Source organism: Dreissena polymorpha, chromosome 2 (assembly GCF_020536995.1).
Source record: "Dreissena polymorpha isolate Duluth1 chromosome 2, UMN_Dpol_1.0, whole genome shotgun sequence".
NCBI classification, from domain to species: domain Eukaryota; kingdom Metazoa; phylum Mollusca; class Bivalvia; order Myida; family Dreissenidae; genus Dreissena; species Dreissena polymorpha.
The window spans coordinates 17,035,667-17,048,314 of NC_068356.1; the positions used below are offsets into that span (position 1 = coordinate 17,035,667).

The 12,648-nt window shown below is 35.2% G+C and overlaps 9 non-coding genes across 9 annotated transcripts; all 9 read right to left on the reverse strand.

Moving 5' to 3' along the window:
• Positions 1 to 129: 129 nt before the first annotated feature.
• Trnal-caa (transfer RNA leucine (anticodon CAA)) lies at positions 130 to 240 on the reverse strand. The gene is made up of 2 exons: positions 199 to 240; positions 130 to 175 (listed from the first exon to the last, which is right to left on the reverse strand). It is a non-coding gene; the product is annotated as a tRNA-Leu (tRNA).
• Positions 241 to 1,042: 802 nt separating this feature from the next.
• Trnal-caa (transfer RNA leucine (anticodon CAA)) lies at positions 1,043 to 1,153 on the reverse strand. The gene is made up of 2 exons: positions 1,112 to 1,153; positions 1,043 to 1,088 (listed from the first exon to the last, which is right to left on the reverse strand). It is a non-coding gene; the product is annotated as a tRNA-Leu (tRNA).
• A 795-nt stretch (positions 1,154 to 1,948) lies between these two features.
• Trnal-caa (transfer RNA leucine (anticodon CAA)) lies at positions 1,949 to 2,055 on the reverse strand. The gene is made up of 2 exons: positions 2,018 to 2,055; positions 1,949 to 1,994 (listed from the first exon to the last, which is right to left on the reverse strand). It is a non-coding gene; the product is annotated as a tRNA-Leu (tRNA).
• Positions 2,056 to 3,392: 1,337 nt separating this feature from the next.
• Trnal-caa (transfer RNA leucine (anticodon CAA)) lies at positions 3,393 to 3,503 on the reverse strand. The gene is made up of 2 exons: positions 3,462 to 3,503; positions 3,393 to 3,438 (listed from the first exon to the last, which is right to left on the reverse strand). It is a non-coding gene; the product is annotated as a tRNA-Leu (tRNA).
• Positions 3,504 to 5,169: 1,666 nt separating this feature from the next.
• Trnal-caa (transfer RNA leucine (anticodon CAA)) lies at positions 5,170 to 5,276 on the reverse strand. Its single transcript has 2 exons — positions 5,239 to 5,276; positions 5,170 to 5,215 (listed from the first exon to the last, which is right to left on the reverse strand). It is a non-coding gene; the product is annotated as a tRNA-Leu (tRNA).
• A 1,337-nt stretch (positions 5,277 to 6,613) lies between these two features.
• Trnal-caa (transfer RNA leucine (anticodon CAA)) lies at positions 6,614 to 6,724 on the reverse strand. Its single transcript has 2 exons — positions 6,683 to 6,724; positions 6,614 to 6,659 (listed from the first exon to the last, which is right to left on the reverse strand). It is a non-coding gene; the product is annotated as a tRNA-Leu (tRNA).
• Positions 6,725 to 7,523: 799 nt separating this feature from the next.
• Trnal-caa (transfer RNA leucine (anticodon CAA)) lies at positions 7,524 to 7,634 on the reverse strand. Its single transcript has 2 exons — positions 7,593 to 7,634; positions 7,524 to 7,569 (listed from the first exon to the last, which is right to left on the reverse strand). It is a non-coding gene; the product is annotated as a tRNA-Leu (tRNA).
• Positions 7,635 to 8,349: 715 nt separating this feature from the next.
• Trnal-caa (transfer RNA leucine (anticodon CAA)) lies at positions 8,350 to 8,456 on the reverse strand. Its single transcript has 2 exons — positions 8,419 to 8,456; positions 8,350 to 8,395 (listed from the first exon to the last, which is right to left on the reverse strand). It is a non-coding gene; the product is annotated as a tRNA-Leu (tRNA).
• Positions 8,457 to 8,994: 538 nt separating this feature from the next.
• On the reverse strand, positions 8,995 to 9,067 carry Trnat-agu (transfer RNA threonine (anticodon AGU)). Its single transcript has one exon. It is a non-coding gene; the product is annotated as a tRNA-Thr (tRNA).
• Between the last annotated feature and the right edge of the window lie 3,581 nt (positions 9,068 to 12,648).

Below are 12,648 nucleotides of genomic sequence, written 5' to 3' on the forward strand. Positions count from 1 at the left end.
AGATATTGAGAGCTCTAAGCTATGGATACATGTCTGACCGATGATTGAAATCAGTGAATTAGCTATTGTATTTTGGCTATAATACTGCTCATACGCGAATAAAATTGAAAGTCGAAAGCTAAAAACCTTTGTCGGAAGTGGGATTTGAACCCACGCCCACATACGTGGACCAGAACACTCTTTATAAAGGTAGACAACCTTGAGTCTGGCTGGCGCCTTAGACCACTCGGCCATCCTGACAACTGGTAGATATAAACGTTTTTTTGTTTTTTTTTTAAAGACTATCAATCAAATTGATGCAATTGATATGAGTTATAATTGCAATAACAAACGATACAACTATTTCAAAATATTTAATTTTAATATTAAGCTCATGATACGTGTTCAATAATTATGTGGTTATTCTTAACATTCCTGTTTTCAGGTTAAGAAAAAATGATTTCCATACACATACATATCACTGCTATGTTGTATAATATTATTTTCACATTACATTTCAAGGTTAAACCACTTGAAAATACTCATCTTTTTTAAGTAAACATAATACAAATTGTTAAGCAAGACGTACCCGTCATGATAAAGCTTGCATTTTTTTAGTGTTAATATAATCCAATTATTACTCGTCTTGATTAATACCAGTAAATTAGCCAAACTGTTTTGCATGCCACAACGGCTCAAAAAGGATATTTTTGATTTTGTAATTCACAACCTCCTGTTTATCAGACAGACACTCTAGCCGCTCAGGTATTTACCAAATTTTTTTGCAAGTCGAGGTGTAAAAGAGGCTCCATTGGGGATCGAACTCACGATCCCAGTTTACTAGACTGGCATTCTAACCACTGAGCTATGGAGCAATATCTGACATGTTTTTTTTTAAAGAGATACACGCGGTGCATAATCTGACGATCAGACTAGATATTGAGAGCTCTAAGCTATGGATACATGTCTGACCGATGATTGAAATCAGTGAATTAGCTATTGTATTTTGGCTATAATACTGCTCATACGCGAATAAAATTGAAAGTCGAAAGCTAAAAACCTTTGTCGGAAGTGGGATTTGAACCCACGCCCACATACGTGGACCAGAACACTCTTTATAAAGGTAGACAACCTTGAGTCTGGCTGGCGCCTTAGACCACTCGGCCATCCTGACAACTGGTAGATATAAACGTTTTTTTGTTTTTTTTTAAAGACTATCAATCAAATTGATGCAATTGATATGAGTTATAATTGCAATAACAAACGATACAACTATTTCAAAATATTTAATTTTAATATTAAGCTCATGATACGTGTTCAATAATTATGTGGTTATTCTTAACATTCCTGTTTTCAGGTTAAGAAGAAATGATTTTCACACACCTCACTGCTAAGTTGTATAATTTTATTTTCACTTTACATTTGAAGGTTAAACCACTTGAAAATACTCATCTTTTTCTAAATAAAAATAATACAAATTGTTAAGCAAGATGTACCCGTCATGATAAAGCTTGCATTTTTTTAGTGTTAATGTATTCCAATTTTTACTCGTCTTGATTAATACCAGTAAATTAGCCAAACTGTGTTGCATGCCACAACGGCTCAAAAAGGATATTGTTGATTTTGTAATTCACAACCTCCTGTTTATCAGACAGACGCTCTAGCCGCTCAGGTATTTACCAAATCTTTTTGCAAGTCAAGGTGTAAAAAGAGGCTCCAGTGGGGATCGAACTCACGACCACAGTTTACTAGACTGGCATTCTAACCACTGAGCTATGGAGCAATATCTGACATGTTTTTTAAAGAGATACACGCGGTGCATAATCTGACGATCAGACTAGATATTGAGAGCTCTAAGCTATGGATACATGTCTGACCGATGATTGAAATCAGCGCATTAGCTATTGTATTTTGGCTATAATACTGCTCATACGCGAATAGAATTGAAAGTCGAAAGCTAAAAACTTTTTGTCAGAAGTGGGATTTGAACCCACGCCCACATACGTGGACCAGAACACTCTTTATGAAGGTAGACAACCTTGAGTCTGGCGCCTTAGACCACTCGGCCATCCTGACAACTGGTAGATATAAACGTTAATATTTATTGTAAAGACTATCAATCAAATTGATGCAATTTATATGAGTTATAATTGAAAAAATAAACGATCCAACTATTTCAAATTATTTAAGTTTAAAATTAAAGGGATCTTTTCACGCTTTGGTAAATTGACAAAATTGAAAAAAGTTGTTTCAGATTCGCAAATTTTCGTTTTAGTTATGATATTTATGAGGAAACAGTAATACTGAACATTTACCATGCTCTAATATAGCCATTATATGCATCTCTTGACGATTATAAAACCTAAAAATTATAAAGCGTTGCAACGCGAAACGATTGAATAATTTGGAGAGTTCTGTTTTTGTAGTTAAATTTTGTATAACTACGAAGACTGCTTATATAACGTATAAAATACGAAGAATATGTGTATTCGGCGAAATAGCTCAGTAGGCTAAAGCGTTTTTACTTCAGGACTCTGGCAGGACTCCAGGGGACACTGGTTCGAATCCTGCTCCGGGCAATGTTCTTTTCCTTTTTTTAATTTTATTCTTGATTTTTTACTGGAGCTTTTACGATCCAATCTTTACATTTATCAATATAAAGCATTTAATGAATAAGTTAAAAAATGCCAAAATCTGTGAAAAGGCCCCTTTAAGCTCATGATACGTGTTCAATAATTATGTGGTTATTCTTGACATTCCTGCTTTCAGGTTCAGAAGAAATGATTTCCATACACATTACTGCTAAGTTGTATAATATTATTTTCACATTACATTTGAAGGTTAAACCACTTGAAAATACTCATCTTTTTTTGTAAATAAAAATAATACAAATGGTTAAGCAAGACGTACCTGTCATGATAAAGCTTGCATTTTTTAGTGTTAATGTATTCAAATTTTTACTTGTCTTGATTAATACCAGTAAGTTAGCCAAACTGTGTTGCATGCCACAACGGCTCAAAGCGGATATTGTGGATTTTGTAATTCACAACCTCCTGTTTATCAGACAGTAGCTCTTGCCCCTCAGGTATTTACCAAAATGTTTTGCAAGTCGAGGTGTAAAAGAACTTCCAGTGGGTATTGAACTCACGAGCTTCAGTTTACTAGACTGGCGCTCTAATCACTGAGCTTTGGAGTCATATCTGACATTTTTTTAAAAGAAATGTTTCATTTATTTAGAAAAGCAAATGTTGAGGTTTTCGCGGTGCATAATCTGACGATCAGACTAGATATTGAGAGCTCTTAGCTATGGATATATATCTGACCGATGATTGAAATCAGTGTATTAGCTATTCTATTTTGGCTATAATACTGCTCTTCGCGAATAAAATTGAAAGTCGAAAGCTACAAACGTTTGTCAGAAGTGGGATTTGAACCCACGCCCACATACGTGGAACAGAACACTCTTTATAAAGGTAGACAACCTTGAGTCTGGCTGGCGCCTTAGACCACTCGGCCATCCTGACAACTGGTAGATATAAACGTTTATATTTTTTTTTAAAGACTATCAATCAAATTGATGCAATTGATATGAGTTATAATTGCAATAACAAACGATACAACTATTTCAAATTATTTAAGTTTAATATTAAGCTCATGATACGTGTTCAATAATTATGTGGTTATTCTTAACATTCCTGTTTTCAGGTTAAGAAGAAATGATTTCCATACACATACATATCACTGCTATGTTGTATAATATTATTTTCACATTACATTTCAAGGTTAAACCACTTGAAAATACTCATCTTTTTTAAGTAAACATAATACAAATTGTTAAGCAAGACGTACCCGTCATGATAAAGCTTGCATTTTTTTAGTGTTAATATAATCCAATTATTACTCGTCTTGATTAATACCAGTAAATTAGCCAAACTGTTTTGCATGCCACAACGGCTCAAAAAGGATATTTTTGATTTTGTAATTCACAACCTTCTGTTTATCAGACAGACACTCTAGCCGCTCAGGTATTTACCAAATTTTTTTGCAAGTCGAGGTGTAAAAGAGGCTCCATTGGGGATCGAACTCACGATCCCAGTTTACTAGACTGGCATTCTAACCACTTAGCTATGGAGCAATATCTGACATGTTGTTTTTTTTAAGAGATACACGCGGTGCATAATCTGACGATCAGACTAGATATTGAGAGCTCTAAGCTATGGATACATGTCTGACCGATGATTGAAATCAGTGAATTAGCTATTGTATTTTGGCTATAATACTGCTCATACGCGAATAAAATTGAAAGTCGAAAGCTAAAAACCTTTGTCGGAAGTGGGATTTGAACCCACGCACCTTGAGTCTGGCTGGCGCCTTAGACCACTCGGCCATCCTGACAACTGGTAGATATAAACGTTTTTTTTTTTTTTTTTAAAGACTATCAATCAAATTGATGCAATTGATATGAGTTATAATTGCAATAACAAACGATACAACTATTTCAAAATATTTAATTTTAATATTAAGCTCATGATACGTGTTCAATAATTATGTGGTTATTCTTAACATTCCTGTTTTCAGGTTAAGAAGAAATGATTTCCACACACCTCACTGCTAAGTTGTATAATTTTATTTTCACTTTACATTTGAAGGTTAAACCACTTGAAAATACTCATCTTTTTCTAAATAAAAATAATACAAATTGTTAAGCAAGATGTACCCGTCATGATAAAGCTTGCATTTTTTTAGTGTTAATGTATTCCAATTTTTACTCGTCTTGATTAATACCAGTAAATTAGCCAAACTGTGTTGCATGCCACAACGGCTCAAAAAGGATATTGTTGATTTTGTAATTCACAACCTCCTGTTTATCAGACAGACGCTCTAGCCGCTCAGGTATTTACCAAATCTTTTTGCAAGTCAAGGTGTAAAAAGAGGCTCCAGTGGGGATCGAACTCACGACCACAGTTTACTAGACTGGCATTCTAACCACTGAGCTATGGAGCAATATCTGACATGTTTTTTAAAGAGATACACGCGGTGCATAATCTGACGATCAGACTAGATATTGAGAGCTCTAAGCTATGGGTACATGTCTGACCGATGATTGAAATCAGCGCATTAGCTATTGTATTTTGGCTATAATACTGCTCATACGCGAATAGAATTGAAAGTCGAAAGCTAAAAACTTTTTGTCAGAAGTGGGATTTGAACCCACGCCCACATACGTGGACCAGAACACTCTTTATGAAGGTAGACAACCTTGAGTCTGGCGCCTTAGACCACTCGGCCATCCTGACAACTGGTAGATATAAACGTTAATATTTATTGTAAAGACTATCAATCAAATTGATGCAATTTATATGAGTTATAATTGAAAAAATAAACGATCCAACTATTTCAAATTATTTAAGTTTAAAATTAAAGGGATCTTTTCACGCTTTGGTAAATTGACAAAATTGAAAAAAGTTGTTTCAGATTCGCAAATTTTCGTTTTAGTTATGATATTTATGAGGAAACAGTAATACTGAACATTTACCATGCTCTAATATAGCCATTATATGCATCTCTTGACGATTATAAAACCTAAAAATTATAAAGCGTTGCAACGCGAAACGATTGAATAATTTGGAGAGTTCTGTTTTTGTCGTTAAATTTTGTATAACTACGAAGACTGCTTATATAACGTATAAAATACGAAGAATATGTGTATTCGGCGAAATAGCTCAGTAGGCTAAAGCGTTTTTACTTCAGGACTCTGGCAGGACTCCAGGGGACACTGGTTCGAATCCTGCTCCGGGCAATGTTCTTTTCCTTTTTTTAAATTTTATTCTTGATTTTTTACTGGAGCTTTTACGATCCAATCTTTACATTTATCAATATAAAGCATTTAATGAATAAGTTAAAAAATGCCAAAATCTGTGAAAAGGCCCCTTTAAGCTCATGATACGTGTTCAATAATTATGTGGTTATTCTTGACATTCCTGCTTTCAGGTTCAGAAGAAATGATTTCCATACACATTACTGCTAAGTTGTATAATATTATTTTCACATTACATTTGAAGGTTAAACCACTTGAAAATACTCATCTTTTTTGTAAATAAAAATAATACAAATGGTTAAGCAAGACGTACCTGTCATGATAAAGCTTGCATTTTTTAGTGTTAATGTATTCAAATTTTTACTTGTCTTGATTAATACCAGTAAGTTAGCCAAACTGTGTTGCATGCCACAACGGCTCAAAGCGGATATTGTGGATTTTGTAATTCACAACCTCCTGTTTATCAGACAGTAGCTCTTGCCCCTCAGGTATTTACCAAAATGTTTTGCAAGTCGAGGTGTAAAAGAACTTCCAGTGGGTATTGAACTCACGAGCTTCAGTTTACTAGACTGGCGCTCTAATCACTGAGCTTTGGAGTCATATCTGACATTTTTTTTAAAGAAATGTTTCATTTATTTAGAAAAGCAAATGTTGAGGTTTTCGCGGTGCATAATCTGACGATCAGACTAGATATTGAGAGCTCTTAACTATGGATATATATCTGACCGATGATTGAAATCAGTGTATTAGCTATTCTATTTTGGCTATAATACTGCTCTTCGCGAATAAAATTGAAAGTCGAAAGCTACAAACGTTTGTCAGAAGTGGGATTTGAACCCACGCCCACATACGTGGACCAGAACACTCTTTATAAAGGTAGACAACCTTGAGTCTGGCTGGCGCCTTAGACCACTCGGCCATCCTGACAACTGGTAGATATAAACGTTTATATATTTTTTTAAAGACTATCAATCAAATTGATGCAATTGATATGAGTTATAATTGCAATAACAAACGATACAACTATTTCAAATTATTTAAGTTTAATATTAAGCTCATGATACGTGTTCAATAATTATGTGGTTATTCTTAACATTCCTGTTTTCAGGTTAAGAAGAAATGATTTCCATACACATACATATCACTGCTATGTTGTATAATATTATTTTCACATTACATTTCAAGGTTAAACCACTTGAAAATACTCATCTTTTTTAAGTAAACATAATACAAATTGTTAAGCAAGACGTACCCGTCATGATAAAGCTTGCATTTTTTTAGTGTTAATATAATCCAATTATTACTCGTCTTGATTAATACCAGTAAATTAGCCAAACTGTTTTGCATGCCACAACGGCTCAAAAAGGATATTTTTGATTTTGTAATTCACAACCTCCTGTTTATCAGACAGACACTCTAGCCGCTCAGGTATTTACCAAATTTTTTTGCAAGTCGAGGTGTAAAAGAGGCTCCATTGGGGATCGAACTCACGATCCCAGTTTACTAGACTGGCATTTTAACCACTTAGCTATGGAGCAATATCTGACATGTTTTTTTTTAAAGAGATACAGGCGGTGCATAATCTGACGATCAGACTAGATATTGAGAGCTCTAAGCTATGGATACATGTCTGACCGATGATTGAAATCAGTGAATTAGCTATTGTATTTTGGCTATAATACTGCTCATACGCGAATAAAATTGAAAGTCGAAAGCTAAAAACCTTTGTCGGAAGTGGGATTTGAACCCACGCCCACATACGTGGACCAGAACACTCTTTATAAAGGTAGACAACCTTGAGTCTGGCTGGCGCCTTAGACCACTCGGCCATCCTGACAACTGGTAGAGATAAACGTTTTTATTATTTTTTTTAAAGACTATCAATCAAATTGATGCAATTGATATGAGTTATAATTGCAATAACAAACGATACAACTATTTCAAAATATGTAATTTTAATATTAAGCTTATGATACGTGTTCAATAATTATGTGGTTATTCTTAACATTCCTGTTTTCAGGTTAAGAAGAAATGATTTCCATACACCTCACTGCTAAGTTGTATAATTTTATTTTCACTTTACATTTGAAGGTTAAACCACTTGAAAATACTCATCTTTTTCTAAATAAAAATAATACAAATTGTTAAGCAAGACGTACTTGCATGATAAAGCTTGCATTTTTTTAATGTTAATGTATTCCAATTTTTACTCGTCTTGATTAATACCAGTAAATTAGCCAAACTGTGTTGCATGCCACAACGGCTCAAAAAGGATATTGTTGATTTTGTAATTCACAACCTCCTGTTTATCAGACAGACGCTCTAGCCGCTCAGGTATTTACCAAATTTTTTTGCAAGTCAAGGTGTAAAAAGAGGCTCCAGTGGGGATCGAACTCACGACACCAGTTTACTAGACTGGACTAGATATTGAGAGCTCTAAGCTATGGATACATGTCTGACCGATGATTGAAATCAGCGCATTAGCTATTGTATTTTGGCTATAATACTGCTCATACGCGAATAGAATTGAAAGTCGAAAGCTACAAACTTTTTGTCAGAAGTGGGATTTGAACCCACGCCCACATACGTGGACCAGAACACTCTTTATGAAGGTAGACAACCTTGAGTCTGGCGCCTTAGACCACTCGGCCATCCTGACAACTGGTAGATATAAACGTTAATATTTATTTTAATGACTATCAATCAAATTGATGCAATTGATATGGGTTATAATTGCAATAACAAACGATACAACTATTACAAAAGATTTTATTTTAAAATTAACCTCATGATACGTGTTCAATAATTATGTGGTTATTTTTAACATTCTTGTTTTCATGTACAGAAGAACTGATTTCCTTTCACATTTTTGCTAAGTTGTAAAATATTATTTTCACATTACATTTGAAGGTTAAACTACTTGAAAATACTCAACTTTTTCTTAAAAAAAAACACGATACAAATTGTTAAGCAATACGTACCCGTCGTGATAAAGCTTGCATTTTTTAGTGTTAATGTATTCAAATTTTTACTCGTCTTGATTAATACCAGTAAATTAGCCAATCTGTGTTGCATGCCACAACGGCTCGAAAAGGATTTTGTGGATTTTGTAATTCACAACCTCCTGTTTATCTCAGACAACCGCTCTTGCCGCTAAGGTATTGACCAAAATGTTTTGCATGTCGAGGTGTAAAAAGAGGCTCCAGCGGGGATCGAACTCACGACCTCCAGATTACTAGTTTTGCGCTCTAACCACTGAGCTACTGAGCCATTTCTTGCATGTTTTTTTTAAGAAATGTTTCATTTATTTAGAAAAGAAATTAGACATTTTGAGGTACACGCGGTGCATAATCTGTCGAACAGGCTAGATATTGAGAGCTCTAAGCTATGAATACATGTCTGACCGATGATTGAAATCAGCGTATTATCTTTTCAATTTTGGCTATAATACTGCTCATACGCGAATAAAATTGAAAGTCGAAAGCTAAAAACTTTTGTCAGAAGTGGGATTTGAACCCACGCGCCTTAGACCACTCGGCCATCCTGACAACTGGTAGACAATACGTTAATATTTATTTTAAAAACTATTTATCAATTTGATGCAATTGATATGAGTTATAATTGCAAAAACAAACGATACAACTATTTTAAAATATTTAATTTTAAAATTAAGCTCATGATACGTATTTAATAATTATGTGGTTATTCTTAACATTCCTGTTTTCAGGTTCAGAAGAAATGATTTCCATACACATTACTGCTAAGTTGTATAATATTATTTTCAAATAACATTTGAAGATTAAACCACTTGAAAATACTCGCCTTTTTTTTAAATAAAAATAATACAAATTGTTAAGCAAGACGTGCCTGTCATAATAAAGCTAGCATTTTTAGTGTTAATGTTTTTTACTCGTCTTGATTAATACCAGTAAATTAGCCAAACTGTGTTTCATGCTACAACGGCACAAAAAGGATATTGTTGATTTTGTAATTCACAACCTCCTGTTAGTCAGACAGACGCTCTAGCCGCTCAGGTATTTACTAAAATGGTTTGCAAGTCGATGTCAAAATGACTGCGTCAACTTCGTAATTCAAAACAAATATCATAGGCTATCTTTGATAACATTTTAATATTAGAATATATATGCTGATTAAACACGTTATATCAATGGGAAGATCCTAAAAAACTACAAAATATGGCATGTAGCATTTTGATCACAAAATTTAGTACCAGTATACAAAACGTACACTAAAGTAATGCAAGAAACAATATTACACAACCACACTTTTCACACACTCAAGTAAATGATTTTAAAATATATGTCAAAGCCCGAATCACTATACTACTCGAAGATAAATTAAAAATCAAATATTCTATTCTCCAGTTGTCATCCATTTTTTAGGTCTGTGGTTCTTTTGGGTCTCAATCAATTTGAATGGTTTTAAACCCGTTATTTCCGCCTTGCCTCGCAGGGATACCGTATGGGCCCACTTGACCGGTATACGTGTCATCACAATGGTCCACAGTTCTTCGTGTATCATCACCTGTATTACTGAAATCATGTTCCCCTTGTCGACTGAGTCATGACTGATACTGCAGTTCTCGTCATCGTTGTCCTTGACGACCGTTGCACTCATACTAGTAAACGGAAAGAGTAAATTTCGACGAAGAGTTTTTGATTTCTTAAAGCCAGTTCCTTCCAGTTTAACCTCTTACACCGGTTAATCTTCACTGGATTTCTGGATGACGATATATGGATGTGACCCCCATCAGTCTGCTAACTTCTGTTTTCCCAGGATGGATAAATCCCTAACAAGTCCACGGTCACTTTGAAGGAGAACAGAGCTACGAGCGTAAAGATCATATCTAAGTTTGTTGACTGCCGATGTCTTCTCGGCTTGTTATTGTGCCTTGTCATACACAAAACGGAGGCCGTCCTGAAGCTTTCGTTTATACTCGGACTGTAGACTGTCAGTCGGGAGCGCCAGGAAAGCGTCAATAGCTAGACGCGGGTGTCTGCCAAACATCAGAATATGTGGACAAAACCCAGTACTCTTTTGCCGTGTGGCGGTGTATGCATGTACCAGACCAGCAACATACGCCCTACGCATATTAAACAACGTTTGGTTGAACCGCACATAAATTTCATTTATTATGGGATGGTAGCGTGTAAGTAGTAGAAAGTCGTTGTCTGAAGCAGAGTAAGCAATACGAAATAAATGTATGCTGCTTGGGCAACGTCGACATTTTTGCCCAACGATTGGATTACTGTCAGCTGGATGTCATAGACATCAGTTGACAACGAGGAGTGATAGCCATACTGCAGGACAGTTTACCTTCCACAATCACCCGTGTAGACGTGGATATTCCAGAGGACTTTGGGAGCTTAAAACAATTATAGTAAGCACCAACGCACTTGTGAATCCTGAAACGGGAAAGATTCGATCTAGTTCTGGGATTAAGTAAAGAACCATTATTAAGCCAATATATGTAAACCTAAAAAGACAACAAATGTTCCATCAAATAAGAAAGGACAATGAAGAACGTTAATGCCTTCTGATCCGCACGCACTCGTTAACCTGCTTGCATTACGACTTGTGAGTTATGACATGACAAATGAACGGTTGTGACATAGGGTAGTAGACAAAGAATGGTATAACAAATTAATGTTGCTAACTATTAAATGATTGTTACAACTTAAAGAAGTTACATAAAAACATGTTATTGACGGTGCTGAAATATTTGATACTGTCTCAAATTTCCTGAAGTGGGTGTCGTGGCAGTGGTGTAGTCAATATGGTGTCCGCCTAGCGATCGGGAGGTCACGGGTTCGATTCCCGTTGTGGGAGCGTTCTTTACATTCGCCCATAGACACCAAGTACTGGTTTTAGTCACAGGAAACGCACTCGAGAGCGTTTCAATTAAGCCTTATGCTTTTTATGCAATCAAGCGTAAATTAATAGGTTTAAACTTAATTTCCTGAAGCGACTGGCAGGATCAACTGTTGCTAAAACGGCTTTAACTGTCGCAAAAACGACATCGATAATGAGAAGCGCATCGAAAACAGAACCTGCGTAAAAAGGCTCTGGAAGCCGGAAAATCTGACGCAAACGAAGTTAGTTTAAAAAGCTAAAGCTGTTGGAAAAGATGTAGCCGTAGCCAAAACAAAGGCTTTGATTGATGTATATAAAACACTAACAAATCCACAATTAACGCAATAACCGAAGGACAAATAAACGTCTCTAATTAATATGGATAAAGCGGAGCGTCGTAAGTCATCAAACATTTACAAGTTGCTTGCAGGTTCCGGCGTCGGGATGAAGAGAGTTACCGCAAGGGCTAACGCAATATCAATTTAAGATCTTGTTAAAAGGTTAAACACATTATCCGGTTTTCTTATTGCTTAAGATGTTTTTTCTTTTATAATACAAAATAGCAACAATGTGGAGTGAAATATTTAATTTTACAGAAACTATAAAAAGTGACGAATGAATGGAAAAATATGAGTTTAAGGCGTATGAGACTGTAAATAGTACTAATTGTTATTCACCATGTGATATAACTATCGAAATAGGGTTGGATAATACATTTACTCATCCTGCGTAATCGTATATTCTTATTGAAGGTAAACTAACTAAAACCAAAGGAGACGCATACGCAAACGATGACGCAGTAACGTTAAAAAACAATAGACTTATGTAGTTCTTGTTTAGACATAACGAATAAACAGGCTTCTACCATGATTGAAATGCTAAAGTATCCTAGTGTTTTTTTCTAAAGCGCAAGGACCTAATCAGCTTTGAGCTAAAGATATGGCTGCAACAGCTGATATCGCACACAACGCAGGATC